The following is a 16728-nucleotide window of genomic DNA, read 5'->3' on the forward strand; positions in this document are numbered from 1 at the left end:
TGGCATCTCTTCAAAATGATCTGTCGTGACAGGGCACTACCTATACTATCTGCAGTATGTCTGGCTTTGTACTACTTGCCTTTGTAAGTGGCTGTAACAGTGCACACTGAAACTAAAATGGGGTCTGGCATCACATTTGCACCTAAAAGCCGAGGCAATGAAATAGAGAAGTCTATCCAAGCGTATGCATGCCATTGTCTGCCACTCAGCCAGCCAGCTGTGGGGTTCTCTTTTTTATTACTACTACTACTATTATTATTATTACTATTATTAAACCCCATTTTCCTTCACAGATGCTATCATGAATTTACTTTTCCTGCAAGAGCATGGATACCAAGGAATGAGAGGATGTACAATCATGGGAGCACTCAGCAGGGCAAACCGGAGCCAAGGAGAAGGAGCCTGTTCTCTGTGTAGTTTCCTGAAAGTAATCTCAGCACTCTGGAAATGACATGAATAACTAATGCTCACCATGAACGCTGAAAGGCGTGCGGCTCTCATCTGACTGCCTCCTGCTCCCACCATCAGAGGGGGCTCTGGGAGCAAAAGGTCAAGGGGATAATCCTGCACCTGCAGCCCACAGAGGGCTGGGCGCGCAGCTCCAGACCAGCCCTGCCGTAATTGATGCTAATTGTTATGGAGCCAAGGCGCCCTTCCATGGAGGAGCAGGTGGGAGCCTTTGTTGCACTTGGGACCATTATACTAATAACAAGCTTACAATTCTCTGCACAGGCTTAGGAATACAAAGACACAGGCAATACTTAGGGGAGACCCTTAAAAGGTTTACTGGGTGTCTCCTAACGTGATGAATTAAAAGTCCCTGAGAAGAATAAAAAGAAGAATAAAAAGGGCACTACCTGCTGTCTGGGGAAGCCCTGAACAAACCTGGGATATGTGACTTTGGGAGCCTTAAACTGCACCTGACAGCTTCTGTGGAGACAAATTTTGCACCCTGTCGTCTGAGGGAAGAGTCAGGTGTGAGCAGCTACTTTAGGGACCTAGAGAGGTCCCAGGGGAGTTTTCTCTGGAGCTGCCCATCTGTTTGCATGTTTTGATGTGAAAGGATAGGCTCAGAAAGGGGACTGAAAAATTAGAGAAAAAAGAAAGGAAAGGAGTCCAGCTGCTGATATGATATTGGGTTATGGTCAGACAAGAAGCTAGTAATGATGTGCTGGTTTTTTCTTTTTCCCTTCCTGTATGCTTAAAGAGATTATACCCCCCACCCCTTGCAGACCACCAGACACCCAGCTGGAAGAAAGGAGTGTAGCTCCCATGAGTTCAAGAGAGTGAACACAGTTCATACTAAAAGATACATCCCAGGTTTTTGCAATCCTATTGGTGGCTCTTTAGTAAATATCACAGCGTTACAGATAAAATCAGGACTGAACACTGAAGGCACTATAAATAAAACTAAACACATTAAAAAGGGAAAAAAATAGACTAAATCGGTATGTTTCAGTGTATAGTTTGTGTACCCAGTGTGGTGTACCAAATGATTCTGAAAATAGTAAAGCACTTCTCCTCAAAAGCCCACACAAGCATTCCTGCCTATTCAAGCAAATAAACAAAATGATGGAAAATAAAAGAAGAAAACAAACAAAGTGTAGACTAATTTTAACAGGCTTGTAAATAAGTCTGGAAACACCATGCAAAATGGCCTGTGAATTTCTCAGAAACCAATTAGAGAGTCCTTTTAAAAACCTTGGAGTAGATGACATTTTGGATAGGCTTTTCTCATCACTGATACACAAATATGTGATTTATAAAGCAATCAGTGGATTGCATTAAAAAGTTAATGCATGCTGCTTGAGGATGTCACATCCTGCATCGGGTTGTATAGATTATATTGACCATTTTATGTAATTTACTGTTATTTTTTTCAGAGCCTGACGCTGAGGTGTAGTTAAGCTGCTAATTTAATCATGTGTCTCTTAGCTTTATGGGATCATTGTGCCTAGGGAAACTGACATGATGATACATTAAAAAGTCCGTTACATCTTTAAAAATAAAAAAATTAAAAAAAAAAAAAAGAAAAAAAGAAATGTTCTTGAAGGCATTAGGTTAGAAGTAGAAAGGGGAGGAATCATTTATGGAAAATCGTAAACCCATTCAGATATCGCAAGGAGATACTTTCAGATACAGACATTGGGTTACTCAGGGGTCAGCAGTCACAGCCAAGCATCACCTGTTCCTCTGAATCCCTTCTAATGGTCCTGAAAGCATGAGCAACCTTTGCAATTTTCAAAACAGAACCCAACCCCTTGTATTTGGTCTGCAGAAGCAATGAATTCAGCAATTAATACAAACAAACAACAAGGCCAAAAACACTAGCTGGGCTTCTTTTTATTTCTCTCTTCAGTGCTTGAACCACAGAGGCTCAACTTTCCCTGTAGCCCGAGTATTAGCAACGAATTTTATTTCTTGAGAAAAAATTTTTGAAGAAATTTTTGAAGAATTGCAGAGTTCCAGGAACTGGAAAATCCGAGCTCCCACAGAGTTCATTGAAATACAGCAGAACTGGCTTCGGTTTATGCCATTAGCACACCTGGAAAATTCAGAACCAAGATTTAAATTACTAAGACATTGTAAGGAAAAAAAAAAATCACCTGTAATAACTAGTATTCTGCTTGAATTATTATGTTGGCTTCTCTGTGCTGTATCACATTAATTCATTAGCAGGCTTGCTGGGAAATGAACCTACAGTAAGGAGATGGTTCCTGTCTTTTGCATCTCATCAGCTAGGAAGAGATGAAGTGACTTTGGGTGGCTTGACCTGGCCTACTGAACCTAACAGACCACATTTTTTTCTCTAGGAAGATTTAAATCCTTAAGCCTGTTGGGAGAGGAGCAATGAAGTTTCAGGCAGATGCATTCTCTCAGGTAGGAAGGCTGGCTTCCTCAGTGGCTCTGCAAGCTGTCCTCTGGAAGAGAGACTGTTGCCCTGCTGTGGATATGTGGGCAGTTGAAGGGGAGAGGAAGCTGCTCTGGGCAGAGGCTTTAGCTGCAGTTTGATGCTGCAGAATTTCCCCACTCTGTGCCTAAATTTCCAGAAAACCTGCTTTGTTGTGCTGTGCAAGGCTGGCAGCCTGTACCTGGCTTGAAGGTGTCAGAGGAAAAGAGATATGGTCTAAGCTGTAAGAGTAAATGGGAAAGAAACCAGCTGCATGATCTCCAAACTCAGAAAGAAAGTTTTAACAGGTCTGTTCATATCTCTTAACCTTGAGACCAACTGTATGACCACAACTGGTCCATGGAGCAGAGATCTGTAGCCCATTCCTGACCACCCAGAGCTGGGAAAATTATATTAGCCCACTCTGGAGGGCAACAAGTATGCCTGAGATCTTGTGAATGCATATGAATGCATATGAATGCATATGAATGCATGTGAATGCATGTGAATGCATGTGAATGCTCCATTTGAGCAGATGCAGAATGGAGTTAGCCTTGTAATGGCAATAGAGGTAGGAGGGTTAACCAGAGAGTAAGGAGATAATACTCCTCTCTTAAAAGCAACTGGAGATGCAATTAGAACACACAGTTCCTGCCTTAGCACTGGAGCAGGAGTTCCAAAGCTTCTCATTAATGGTCTTATTGGCTGCCCTTCACTACAAATTCAGGCAGGACATAATACAAGCAACAAGGTAGTCATCAGCCAAGAAAATTAGAATAGTGGCAGCATCAAAGTGCAGTGCACTAGTATAATTGCCTGAAAATTATAATGCTTTGCAAAGAGCTAATATTTGTATTCATTCTAGGTACTGCAGACCAATTTTCTGATGAGAATGCCAACAGTTAGGATGTTATATTTCACACATTCCTTCACCAGCCTGGTTAAAATAAGAGACTATACAAACTGGCAGAGATGGCAAGGTATCTCTGTTCACTTTCCTATCTTTCATGAAGGTTCTTGTCTAACTAAGAAGAAATCTATTCCTTTTCAAGAAAATCCTGTTGTCAGGAGTTCTATATTCTTATCCTACGTTGATAGAGAGTGCAGTACTGACTAGAGAAGGGAATAAAAAATAAACCCCAAACAAATGAAGCCACACAAGAAGAAAAAGGTGATTATTTTTGTGCTTTGGTTTGCCACAACCACAATATGATATCTTTTAGAGTTTCCCACCATGCTATTAATATATGCCTGGTTTAGGAGCAGCAATGGACTAAGAGTAGATTTGCTTTTTTCAGGAATCTTTGCATAGACATTCTGGAGAGCTGCATGAACTCTTCTGCATTGCTTTTCAGGTGGAAGATAGACCATGTCATTATGAGCATACTGTATAGGCAACGCTCAGCTGCAATCTTCCACCCATTTAATTGCCAGTTCATAATTGTGAAGAAAATTCTTGCTCTCTGTGAAAAACCAAGGAAATATGTTTGAGACAGACTTGCAATGAAAACAAAAAGTTGGCATGTTACTTTGAGTTTTCATGGCTTCTCATGTGCTGGCAAGCAATTTTCACAGGGATAAAAGGTCTTTGATCTTAGTGAATACCTTCCTTCTATTTTCAATAACGCAATAAGCCACTTTCTTTTCTGGCAAAGGTATTTCCGTAGAAATGTTCTGTTCAAATTGCTTTTACAAAAATACTAGGAATTAGTCAAGAAGTCACACTGGACAAAGGTCAGAGGGATCAAATGGCTTTAATTAACAAAAATCTTAATGAGTAACATGGAGGTTTAAGACATGTTTCTAAAAAAATGTGGCAAATAGCATTTTATTTAATTTTTGATTTGTTATGAAACTGGAATTCACCTTAGCTTTACAAAAGTTTGGAAATAGTTCAACAATCTGGAGTTAAATTTTAAATATTTTTTTTTGTCAGTTTCCATACAAATGTTTCTGGTCTGAAGCAGTCCGACTGACTTTTGTATTGACAAAATTATTGACATTTAAATTTGATCTTTAAAGCAAAATGTCACATCTTACCAACCTCCACCATCTTAGAGTTCTCTAGCAATACTATTGCAAAAGAATTTGTTGGTGAGAAGGATTCTCTGTGCCACACAACACATATTCAATTTAGTGTCACTGCAGTTTTTGCCTCAGGTAGTCAGTAAGTGGAAGGACTAGCTTGTTCCAACTTATTTCTTCTTGCTATAGCTTTGTTCAGTCATGCTTATTCCTGAACAGATACAGCAAAAGCCATTAATGCTGTTACGCTGATTGCTGTATTTCTGCCTTTGCATGCTACAGAATCTGTTAACTTGCTTCAAACACTGTGAGAAGCAGCTTAAGCAATTTTGGGACTGCTTTGAAGACCGTTAGTTGCAAGTTATTAAATGCACATTGTTAATAATGGATAAGACTGAGAACTAGCATAGTAGGCATTATTCCCATTGAAGATAATGGCTCTTTGCCAAATGAGTTTGCAGTAATTGTGCCAATTGTGAAATCTACTGGGTATAAACTGAAAAAATTAGGAATGGCTCTTCAATACATTTAATAATTATTCTCTTAACTACATTTTAAAAGTGCATCTGGACACTGGACAAAGTCTTCAGAATCTAAATGAGCCAAAGACAAGCTCTCCTCACAGCACAACAGGGGAATTCAACCAAATGCATTTATTATACTCTGAAATCACAGCTGACTTCTAGTAGTGCCAAAAAAGAGAGGTTTACACAAACTGCTCATAATTTTTAAAGCACTGATTACAGCTGAAGTGCTATTTTTTGTGTGAACAGAATTTGTTACCAAGTACTATGTCATAGAATATAATCTTTGCATAAGTCCAAAGACTCAGATGTTTTTGCAAATGTAGTCATAGAAGGAAAAAAAAAGCTTTTATCAAGACTTAAAAAAAGAGAAGAAAAGTCTTGTACTCATTTGTTGGCTTATCCTTGCAGAGTTGTAACTTGTAAGCAATAGGAGACAGAAATTTTCCTTCACAAAATTACTGCCAGTTAAGGCAAACATAGCTGGTTTCCTCATTTCACTTTCCCCAGCATTCACAAATCAAAAGTATCTAGTACAAAACCATTAAATCCTTGGTCAACAATCATAGGTGCAAGAAAGTTCAGTTTTTCTGAACACCGTAGAACTACTGAAAAGGAGAATGTAATTTTAAATGTTTCTTCTAATACTTTTAGGAAACTACCTGCATAACTGCTTGAGGATTAGGCTATGAAAAGAAATATAAATTTGCTATTAATTAAATCTAAAGGTGATAAATGCAGAACTTGAACCTTGAAAGAATAAGTGAGAAGTTTGTAGATCAAGATGTCTTTGTGCATAATCACCAGAGATGGTTACACGGATGAGGAACATCTTTCAAAATGTTTTGCAGTGATTTGGTCATGTATGATTCCATGCAATTATTTCATGAATGATTTTCTATACCATCAATTATATCAAAGCCTCCTGGGGCTGGGTTGTTTTTTTTTTTTTTTCCTATGGGCTGCTACCACCTCACAAATTAATTAGATTGCAAAAAGGTTTGCTGACTGGCCATTAACGCATGTATTCTATGGATCTGTATGACTACCATAAGGGCAAGCCCCAGTAAATCTTTGATGTTCCACTCATAATTTCTATTAACCTATTTCTATTAATCTATTTTGCCTCCATTATCCTTCTTCCACAGTTGTATTCCTTCAGCAAACCATAACAATAGAGTATAAAATAAATGTCTCCTTTCTAAGACACATTTGTTCAAAACAACATTTTTGGTATTTGCTCAAGTAGTTTCTTTTAAAAATTAGGCTTATACCAGGATTACATTAGTCTTTACATCAGTCTTTAAGGTAAGTAAATAAGTACAGAATGGTCTAAGAATTTCCTGTCATTTTTCTCATATATTTGATTACAAGAAAGAAACATTTTGGGGTTTCAAGTTTATAAAATTTAGTGTCATTTCTTCCCAGTCCTATATTTAAGTAGAGAGAAGACATTCCCCATCAAAATTTTGTGTTTATTATTTTGTTCCCTGTAGTTCATCTCATTTGCTTTTTGGGTGTGCTGGCATAACTTTGGTTCAGGGATTGCTCTCTTCACAAATTGCAGAGGAGAATTAATCACACGAAAGACTCTGATGATACCCTAGTCCTCAGTAAACTTCAGGACACAGTGCTTCACTAAGGCATTGATTTTTCCTTTGATATTTTTAGAAGTTTCCTGGGGGAACAAAGAATAGATCAAATGGTATGGTCCAAGCCTCAGACTGGAGGCCAGGGGATGTTAACAAGGAGATTAAGGAGGTACTTGGCAGCAGTTACACAATCACTGATTTAGCTCTGTAAAAATAAGAGCCTGGAACAAAGGTTGCAAACTTTTCAGCTTGGAAAGCCTGGACCAAAACACTTATTTCCCAAAGGGTGAGAGGCTGAGCAGTGTCCTGATTTGAAAAATTATGATCACACTTCAAGCTTGCCAGTTTGAATGGTAAGTATATCAAATGACAAGGATGCCAAATAACAGCCTTAGTCTGGAGAACTACCTGTCCTGTCATGGGGAAAACAACATGGACTTCCACTTTTAGAGGATTTGACATACCATCTCTCACCCTGGAAAGTAATAGTTGGTTTACAGATATTTCTTATTGTTTTGTCTGTGGTAGTGCACCCATACTGAAAAGTATATGTTACCTGACTATAGTACCAAATAGTATATATACCAAATACCAAATACAGTACTATAGTACCAAATCATTAAGCCCTCTGGTACCCCAGTTTTGCCAAAGATTCAGATTTATTTAGGGTGAGGATCGAGATCTGTAACTCAACATATGTGTGCAAAAAGGCTCTTGGAAGTGATTAAAAGACAACATATCTCAATGTACTTGTTGCTACAAACACTACTGAAGAAATAACTTTTTAAAGGGCCAAAGCAGTAATGTGTCCCTTCTAGATAAATAGGTGGACAGTAGAAAAAAAAGGCTTGTATTTAAGTGCTAAAATAGTCTTAACCTTTCAGAAAGTTTGAGAAAGTCAGTGATTTTTTTTCTTCTTTTTTCTTTCTTATTTTTGTTTGTTTTGGCAATCTTTTCCTATTGACCTTGTTGTACCTTTCAGATGTAAACAATTGTAATACACTCAGAAACACTCACTTTCTTGGTTATTTGCAGTCTCTTCCCTTTTTGGAAAGTCATTTGGCTGCATAGCTCCCGGCCCAAGCAGGTAGGTGTTCTCCTGCCGTGTCTGTCAACTCAAAGCACAAAAGAAAAAGAAAGCTAAGACAGTTTCCATCCCTGCCCTACACATCTCATCCCCTACCTCTTGCACATACACACACATATAGATACACAGAATATGCAGCAATAGAGGGAAAATATTCCTAAAGATTCAGCCCACAGACTTAACTAAACCCTGGGAATGGACAAGCTGACAATGATGAGCTGGTAGGGAAGGAGGGTGATGACAGGTACCAAGGCTTCCTTACCTAATGCAAAATGGCATAGCAAAAAAGCAATTACTTCTATTTAACCCTCATGTGTTCTGTGGGTTTCAAAGACACTATGTAATTCCCTGTGAATTGTGATGACTCTTTGATCAACAAAGGGCTTGCTAACTTCCTACATATCCATTATAACGATTGATTTGATTAAGATCCCACTAGTGGAAACTCAGGCAACTACTCTGAATTCACACAAATGTAAATCTCAGTTTACTGCAACAAAGAAGAACTCAAATAATGGTTTTGACTTTGAACCCATAGGCATGAAGTTTTGGTGGGGATCTCATATCACTTGGGAGACAGAATATCCTCTGTTTCCTCAGCCTAACTCTTTCTGGTCCCAGAAACTGCTCATCTCTTGCAAACTTCCCAACCTACCAGTGGTACCTATTCTTCTGCGTTATACATTCTCGATCAGGAGAAAGGTAAAAACAGATGAAATGATGCACAGGAATGTTGTTTCTCTTTCAGCGGCACAGCACATCATAACAAATAACAAAAAGTTAATTACAATAACCAAAACTCTTTCCTACATACATTTTCCTTCTGAAGTTTTGTTATCACTTTGGGTTGGGTTCAAAATACTTAGAGAATATTTTTAAGTCAGTCTACTTTCTCTGGTTATGGCTGATTGCCCTGTTAATCACCTTTTCTCCTCCCCTTCTTGTTCACCCCACCTTCTTTTCCCAGAACTTGTTTGGTCAGTTAAGCTTCCTGTGTGATTTTGTGGCTCCAGCATCTTGTTTTTTATTTATTTCCGTGATTTGTCATTCCTCCAAAACCAAAAACATATTAGCACTTTCTTCCAGCTCTGCTTTTCTCATGCATTTGTTTGAATGAGAGAATAGTTATCAAACTTTTCTCCCTCGTATGTGTCTTGGACAGATATCACATGAAAATAAACTCCGCATATATTTCCATGACACAGTGGTGTTCTTAATGATAGCTTCATAATTTCAAACATAAATAAAAATTGAACATTGACAAATTCTTTAATGCCTTGCCTCCTCAATGTGAACTGTTCTGGGTTGTCATTGATTATACTGCATTTTAGCAGAATTATATTAGGCTGGTGGTATGGAAATGAATGGGACCTGATGCATGTCTTCCATCCCTAAGTGGTGAATATTGAAATACCGAATTATGGTTTCAGCTCAAATAGGTTTCTTCTCATTTAAAGTTTTTCTTCAAATATACACAAAGGTCCAAAATCTAGGTCTGATCATACATCCACTTCTAACTTTAATAGCTCCACTTACTCAGACATAATTATACTGACAATTGTAAACTTAAATATCTAGCTATCTATTTGATATAGCGTAACTGATAGATCTTCACAGATATACATAAATAAGTTGCATCATTACAGTATATAAGACCAATTGCTGACAATTTTTCTATTAGAATTCATTAGTACAAACCCAGTTATTTTTCTTAAAATCATTTATAATTTTAATTGTAGAAATATCTTGAAAACACATAGGAAACAAAGATAACTTAGATCTATACACCATATCCCACAGAGAAATAGTTAAAGCTACAGATAAAAAGTAGATTATATTTGTTCATTTACTGCAAAGTCTAGATCTGCGTGCCAATAACTAGGGTTCTGTGTCATTATCTTATACTTAGTGTGCTGTGGTTTTCCCGCTTCCATATTTTTTTATTCTCTCTGACTGATCTTCTTGAAGAAAATTCCTGTGTGCGATCCCTTGGTCAGGATAAATTCCCATTCTCCATGTGTCAATGTCTCGGGACCACCGCATACACAAATGGAAAAATAACCAACAACCCAAACCACAAAAGAATCATTCTAATGGATATGTCTTGATACTATACATCAACTAAACAGAAATTTCTCCAGGGGAATGTAGCTGAAAAATTTTACATCACAATTATCCCTTAATCCATTTTTGTTGTGGCCAGATGCAATGGAAGTTTAAAGCATGGGTTTTCATTCATAGAGAAAATAAATGGGACAGATCTGCTAAAAGTTAAGCATGTGCTTAAAAATTCTTTACAGGTGCTAAACCTTTAAATCCTTCTAGATGTATTTTTTTCATAATGATCACAAATGAAATAACTTTTAAAATTACTAAGGGATAGAGGGACAAAATTCTATTCTCTGAAATAGTCTTCTACAAGTTGCAGCTGTGATCCTTCAAGAGGCAGTGCTGATTTGGACCAGATCTTCACCAGAATAAATAAATGCGATCCCAACAATAATACAAGGCATTCTGAGCCCAGTTTTTCTACGGGTGTAAGAAGTCAGCACTGTTTTTCTAATATACCAATATTATGTTCCAGTCTCTTATATCTTGTGCATTAACAAAACATTAGTGCTTGACAAAGAGCCAACAGTGATAACATCATCAGCTGATGACATGACACAAATATGAGGAGCTAAAAAATCCTTACATTAATAAGTCAATGACTGTTACTCTGACACAGCAGTCATAACTTAGAAGGTGCTATATTAAGTTACACTGCAATAATATCGAAGTAGCAGTAGGTTGCTTCAAACTGCAGTTAGTATAGACTGGCTTTAAAATCATATCAGTGTAATCATTTTATTGTCGGTCATTTATACAAATTGAATGAAACACTCTTATGTGTTTTAACCTGTCAGAACTCAAGAACAGCATAACAAAAAAATCTCTGTCATCTGCATCTAGCCCTAAAATAAAAGCTCAGGAAGTGAACACCAAAGTTTTTCTGCTTCACAGACACAAATTACTCCAAGCAAGAACTACCCAGAACAGAGCATGGTATGAAGCTCTGAGAAAGACAATAGCACAAAACCAAAGAAGAATAAAAGGAGATTAATGTTCAAAGTAAAATAAAACAGTATATTGGTAAATAGACTATTGGGACAAAACAAGAAATTCAGGTTTTCAAGTACAGTGTACTTTTGCTGGGTAAAAAACTGGCTGGATGGCCGGGCCCAAAGAGTTGTGGTGAACGGAGTTAAATCCAGTTGGAGGCCGGTCACAAGTGGTGTCCCCCAGGGCTCGGTTTTGGGGCCTCTCCTGTTTAACATCTTTATTGATGATCTAGACGAGGGGATCGAGTGCACCCTCAGTAAATTTGCAGACGACACCAAGTTGGGTGGAAGTGTTGATCTGCTCGAGGGTAGGGAGGCTCTGCAGAGAAGAGCTGGACAGGCTGAAGCGATGGGCTAAGGCCAACTGGATGAGGTTCAATAAGGCCAAATGCCGGGTGCTGCACTTGGGCCACAACAACCCCCAGCAGCGCTACAGGCTTGGGGAGGAGTGGCTGGAGAGCTGCCAGTCAGAGAGGGACCTGGGGGTGTTGATTGACAGCCGGCTGAACATGAGCCAGCAGTATGCCCAGGTGGCCAAGAAGGCCAATGGCATCCTGGCTTGCATCAGAAATAGCGTGGCCAGCAGGGACAGGGAAGTGATCTTACCCCTGTACTCGGCACTGGTGAGGCTGCACCTCGATGACTGTGTTCAGTTTCGGGCCCCTCACTACAAAAAGGACATTGAATTACTCGAGTGTGTCCAGAGAAGGGCAACGAAGCTGGTGAAGGGTCTGGAGCACATGTCGTACGAGGAGCGTCTGAGGGAACTGGGGTTGTTTAGTCTGGAGAAGAGGAGGCTGAGGGGAGACCTCATTGCCCTCTACAGCTACCTCATTGCCCTCTACCAGCTTATTACCAAGTAATAAGCGATAGGACAAGAGGTAATGGCCTCGAGTTGCGCCAGGGAAGGTTTAGACTAGATGTCAGGAAGTATTTCTTTACAGAACGGGTTTTTAGGCATTGGAATGGGCTGCCCAGGGAGGTGGTGGAGTCCCCATCCCTGGAGGTGTTTAAGAGTCGGGTCGACATAGCGCTGAGGGATATGGTGTAGCTGGGAACTGTCAGTGTTAGGTTAATGGTTGGACTAGATGATCTTCAAGGTCCTTTCCAACCTAGTTGATTCTGTGATTCTGTGTTGCTTCTACACAATTCAGATTCCTAGATTTTGTAGTTTTACCATAGCTTTCCTTGTTTAAATTTAAAATTTTTATTATTTTCAAATAGACAATTTTTCAAATGCACTACATTATTTCTTGGTTTTCTGTAGAAACTATTCATGGAACATATGTATTATTATACTGAAGAGAATTATATGCACATATAAAATTTCTTCATTTTCTGCTGAAATCATTAAAAGCCTTTTTTAAAATGAGGAATCTATTATTCAAGAGTAAACCTTTATTTTATTTTATTTTATTTTATTTTATTTTACTCACCCTCACTTTTAAAATCATCACCACTAATGCAAAACATGAGTTCGTTCACATAGAGGACCTGTCCAGGTAAGCATACACAGTTCGTGTATTTGCTATTTCATTTCTAGAAGTCAAAAGGTCACATCAATTTTGAAACTGCATGAACAGTACCTCAGACCTAACTGATTGATACACTGTGGCTTTCTTAGGCCAACCCCAGCTGAGATACAGCTTACATGAGAAAAGAAAAGCAAACCTGCCAAAGGAATGCTTCTGCTACTATAACCTCATCTTTACTACTGTTTCTGCTAACACAAAAACCTTTCATACATTTTAATTACAGATGTGAATAAATATTCACCAGAACATACATGTCAGTCTTCAGAAAATTGTTCTCCTGCAAAGGCATTGCGTGTGTGGGAGAGCAAACTTATGGGGATGACTGGCCCTTACTGATCTAGGATTTGTTATAAAGGTGGAAGCAGAAAGACCCAACCTGACACCCATTTTTACAAAGTCTGTCAAAACTTTGGACTGGCGGAGATGACTTTTGCCAGGAGGAAAGAGAAGGCTGGAACACCAGCTGTGCTTCACAGGGTGTTTCATCATATTGCAGAGTTTTCCTGAGTTACCACCACTCAAATTAGGGACCCGATTCACAATCACAGAGAATGAAATTTGCTGAGTCTCTCCAGCTGGGCTGCTCCTGTGTGCTGGGAGGTTAATATGTCAAATGGGAAGGCAGATGCATTTCCTATGCAGTTGCTCCTACTGCCATGTAGCACCCTTGGTGTAGAGGGGGGATATATCGCCCTAAGTCACAGGAACGTTCACCACCACTGCTACAACCCCAGCAATTACAAATCAGAGATTGAGGTGTCCATCTACAAAAGGCTACTGCTGCTGTGAAATGTATTAAGAAGGGAGAGCAGATACCTCCCTGCTGTACCCCCAAGGTAGGTAGCATCATTAACCATTTATCTGTGCCTCAGTGGACCAACAAGCTCAAGTTTAAAGCCTTACTTAGTTCAGTCTCTGAAGTGTTATGAGTAGGACTCAAGTGTGTGGCAACAATTTAGTTCTGGCTATCATTAACATTTCCATGAAACAACTGGGTTTGCCATGTAGTTTTTACCCTATTTCTGGAGCAGTTGTACATTCCTTACGCATAGAGGACTAACATATCTACTCTGCTTCTGGAAATTCAAAAATTATTCGAAGCATACACCAGTTTTCAAACCTCTTAAGTTCTGCTATGTCTTCATAAGAGAACATTAAACTAAAATGGAATTATACCAAATTCAGAAGGCATATGGAGATAATAAAGTTTTTTAAAAATCTGCATCTCCAGTTCATCTTTCTGTTGCAATTATTTTCTGCTCAAACATTGCCTATACAAAGCATTTTTAAATTTATTTACAAAAAAAATATAAAAATTCATCAGACATTAGGTTTAATTTTTACAAGAATCTTTTTGTTCTCAACTCCAGACTGGTTTAGAGACCATCAAGCATTTTTCTTATATTAATTACAAAAGTAAGTTTTCATGCACCAAGAGGACCTTAAAATGGATTAATGTTATTAATAAACACCCTTACTGTTCTTTTGAAAAATGCATGTCAAAATGATTTTCAAAGGAGCATCCCTAAAAAGACAAACAAACCTCATATCAAGACATATGTCAGCTCTTCCTTTTTCATGGTAAAAATTAAGGAAAATAATGGCAAGTTAAAATTAATTAATTTCCACTAATAGACATTAAATATCAAGTTTTGGAACTAAATACAATACATCTGTGAGACTGCATATGTATGTGTGTTTGTATATATGGATAGACAGGCTGAGAAATACAGCTGTCATCAAAACATATGATTAAGAGTTAAAATTGTTGCATTAATGTAGAAATACTGGACTTCTCATCAAAACTGACTGAGTTTACATTGAGCGAGTACTGACTATGGATGTAGTCGATCTTATCCTGTATTCCTCTAGCCTTCTTCAGCCAGGGGTATAGTCATTTCTTTATGCAGATTAGTGGGACATGCATAGCTGCAAACACTTCCTAGTGCCCTAAACATCATATACTGTGGAATGATTAAGATTTTACTCTCAAACTGTAAGTATATCTGAAGGGAACTCTCTGCCTCAGGCTAATTCAGGGTTGTAAAGGGGCTCTAATGATATCTTGGAGTCTAGCACTAAATTCTCTGTATTTATACAGTAACACTCTGCTGCCTCTTTCTCCTTTTTACAGACTGTTTTGCAAAGGACTTTTTTCCCTACAATTTTTCAGGTATCTAGAATAATTAATTCAGTATCAAAACAAACATAGGAAAAGAAATAACAATGATCAGTTCTGTACCACACTGACCTGACTACTTTATTTCATGCTTTTGCTTATCCTCTTGATTCCTTATGCCTTCTCCATTTGCCTGAAATGCAATTTATCCTAGATATTTTTTACTATTTTCAAGCCTATTATTGCAAATGCTTTTCTAAGTTTCAATAAGACTAGTCATAGCAGTAAAAAATTTGGTGCAGATCTGCGGCTGCAATAAATCAACATACCCGATAACTGAGGACCTGCATTGAAGGTGCTGTTGGTGCCCATATTGTGTGTGAACTTTGCACTGTAAAGCATGGTCATCTTTTGGATGCGTTTCCACTGGATAAAGTTTTTCTTGTGTATCTCTTAAAACCTCTGATGTCTAACTTGCCTTGCTTTATGAAAATGGTAAATAATAACAACAATAATTGAGGGTGTCAGTATTTGAATGTTGTCAACTGTAAACTATTCTAGCTTAAGCATATTATCCAGTTTTGAAGAAACTTATTAGTACACACACAATGGATTTAGCTGGAAAGGTAAGCACAGATTGTTTTGCAGCCTAGCTATCTCTTCCAGGGTTTTGAAGGTCATGAAAAACTGTGAATTGAGAAGCCAGAGTATAATATTCTCTGCTGAGACAAAAACTCATTGAATCTTCAAATCCTATGAAGCTACTCAGCTTTGGTATTTTTTCTGGCTACTAGGTTTGATTTCTGCTGGAATGTACATGGCTGACTAATGCCATGAATCATTGGTGCTCCACTAACCTAAATCAAACTGGATTTGTTCTATTTTCAGTCAGTAACGAGGTTGTTATGAGGTGTTTGCTGGCTTTCAAATTCAGTAGGTGCCTAAGCAAAATACACATTTGTGGCTTCACATAGGTTTTTCTTTCCTTTTAGTTTGTGTTTTTTTTTTTTTTTTAATTTAACCTCCATTGTAGGGCAAGTTGCTGGAGCTTTCAGTCTGTTATGATTAAGGCAGATAATTTGCCTCAGCTATATAACACTCCCTGTAGTGTGGACGGGGTGGGCAGATGCTGGGCACAGATGCAGGGGCTCTTCTGAGAAGTCAGTCAGGGGCAATGGGCTTACCAAAGGATTGTGGGCTACAGCCCCACAGCTGCTGACATCTTCAGTCAATCTGCCCATGGATTTGTCTCCAACAGAGCCACTAGCAACTTTATGTTTCTAGCACTCAACATCATAATCCTGACCTCTTCACTTCAGCTTCTTTCATTAGATCCAGCCCTTTTCTTGGAGACATCAACCTGTCCTCAAACCTCATTGAGTTTTGGACATTGGGAGATACATTCTTTCTTCTTGACTGATAGCTGAATCTGTGGCCTTTGCAAAGGATGGAGGCCCCTATTCATCCAAAATTTAATTCTCTTAGGAAAAGATTTTTTGTTGTTGTTGAAAAATAACAATTTCAGTAAAGAAATCTGAAGATGTTACAATGTTTTGAAATAGGTGAAAGGAAAAACAGTACTGTATTTGGTCGAGAGCACATCAAGGGGGAATCTTTCTACAGTTGACTTCTATCTCAACATTTGGCTCAGCACTCCTCCAAACTACCCAGAACCATCTCATGCATGCTCCAAAGTCAGAGGCGTTTACATTTGCCACTCTGCCCTGCTCGCTTTATGCTGCAGCTTGTCCTGGATTTGAGTGAGTGGCAGGCATTTTTGGTAACAAGGAAGGTAGCCATAGTGGTGGGTCCCTGTGAGAAGCTTCTCAAAGCTTCCCCAACTCCAAGTCAGACC

The sequence above is a fragment of the Strix aluco genome, chromosome 3, assembly GCF_031877795.1.
Source record: "Strix aluco isolate bStrAlu1 chromosome 3, bStrAlu1.hap1, whole genome shotgun sequence".
In the NCBI taxonomy this organism is placed as follows: Eukaryota; Metazoa; Chordata; class Aves; order Strigiformes; family Strigidae; genus Strix; species Strix aluco.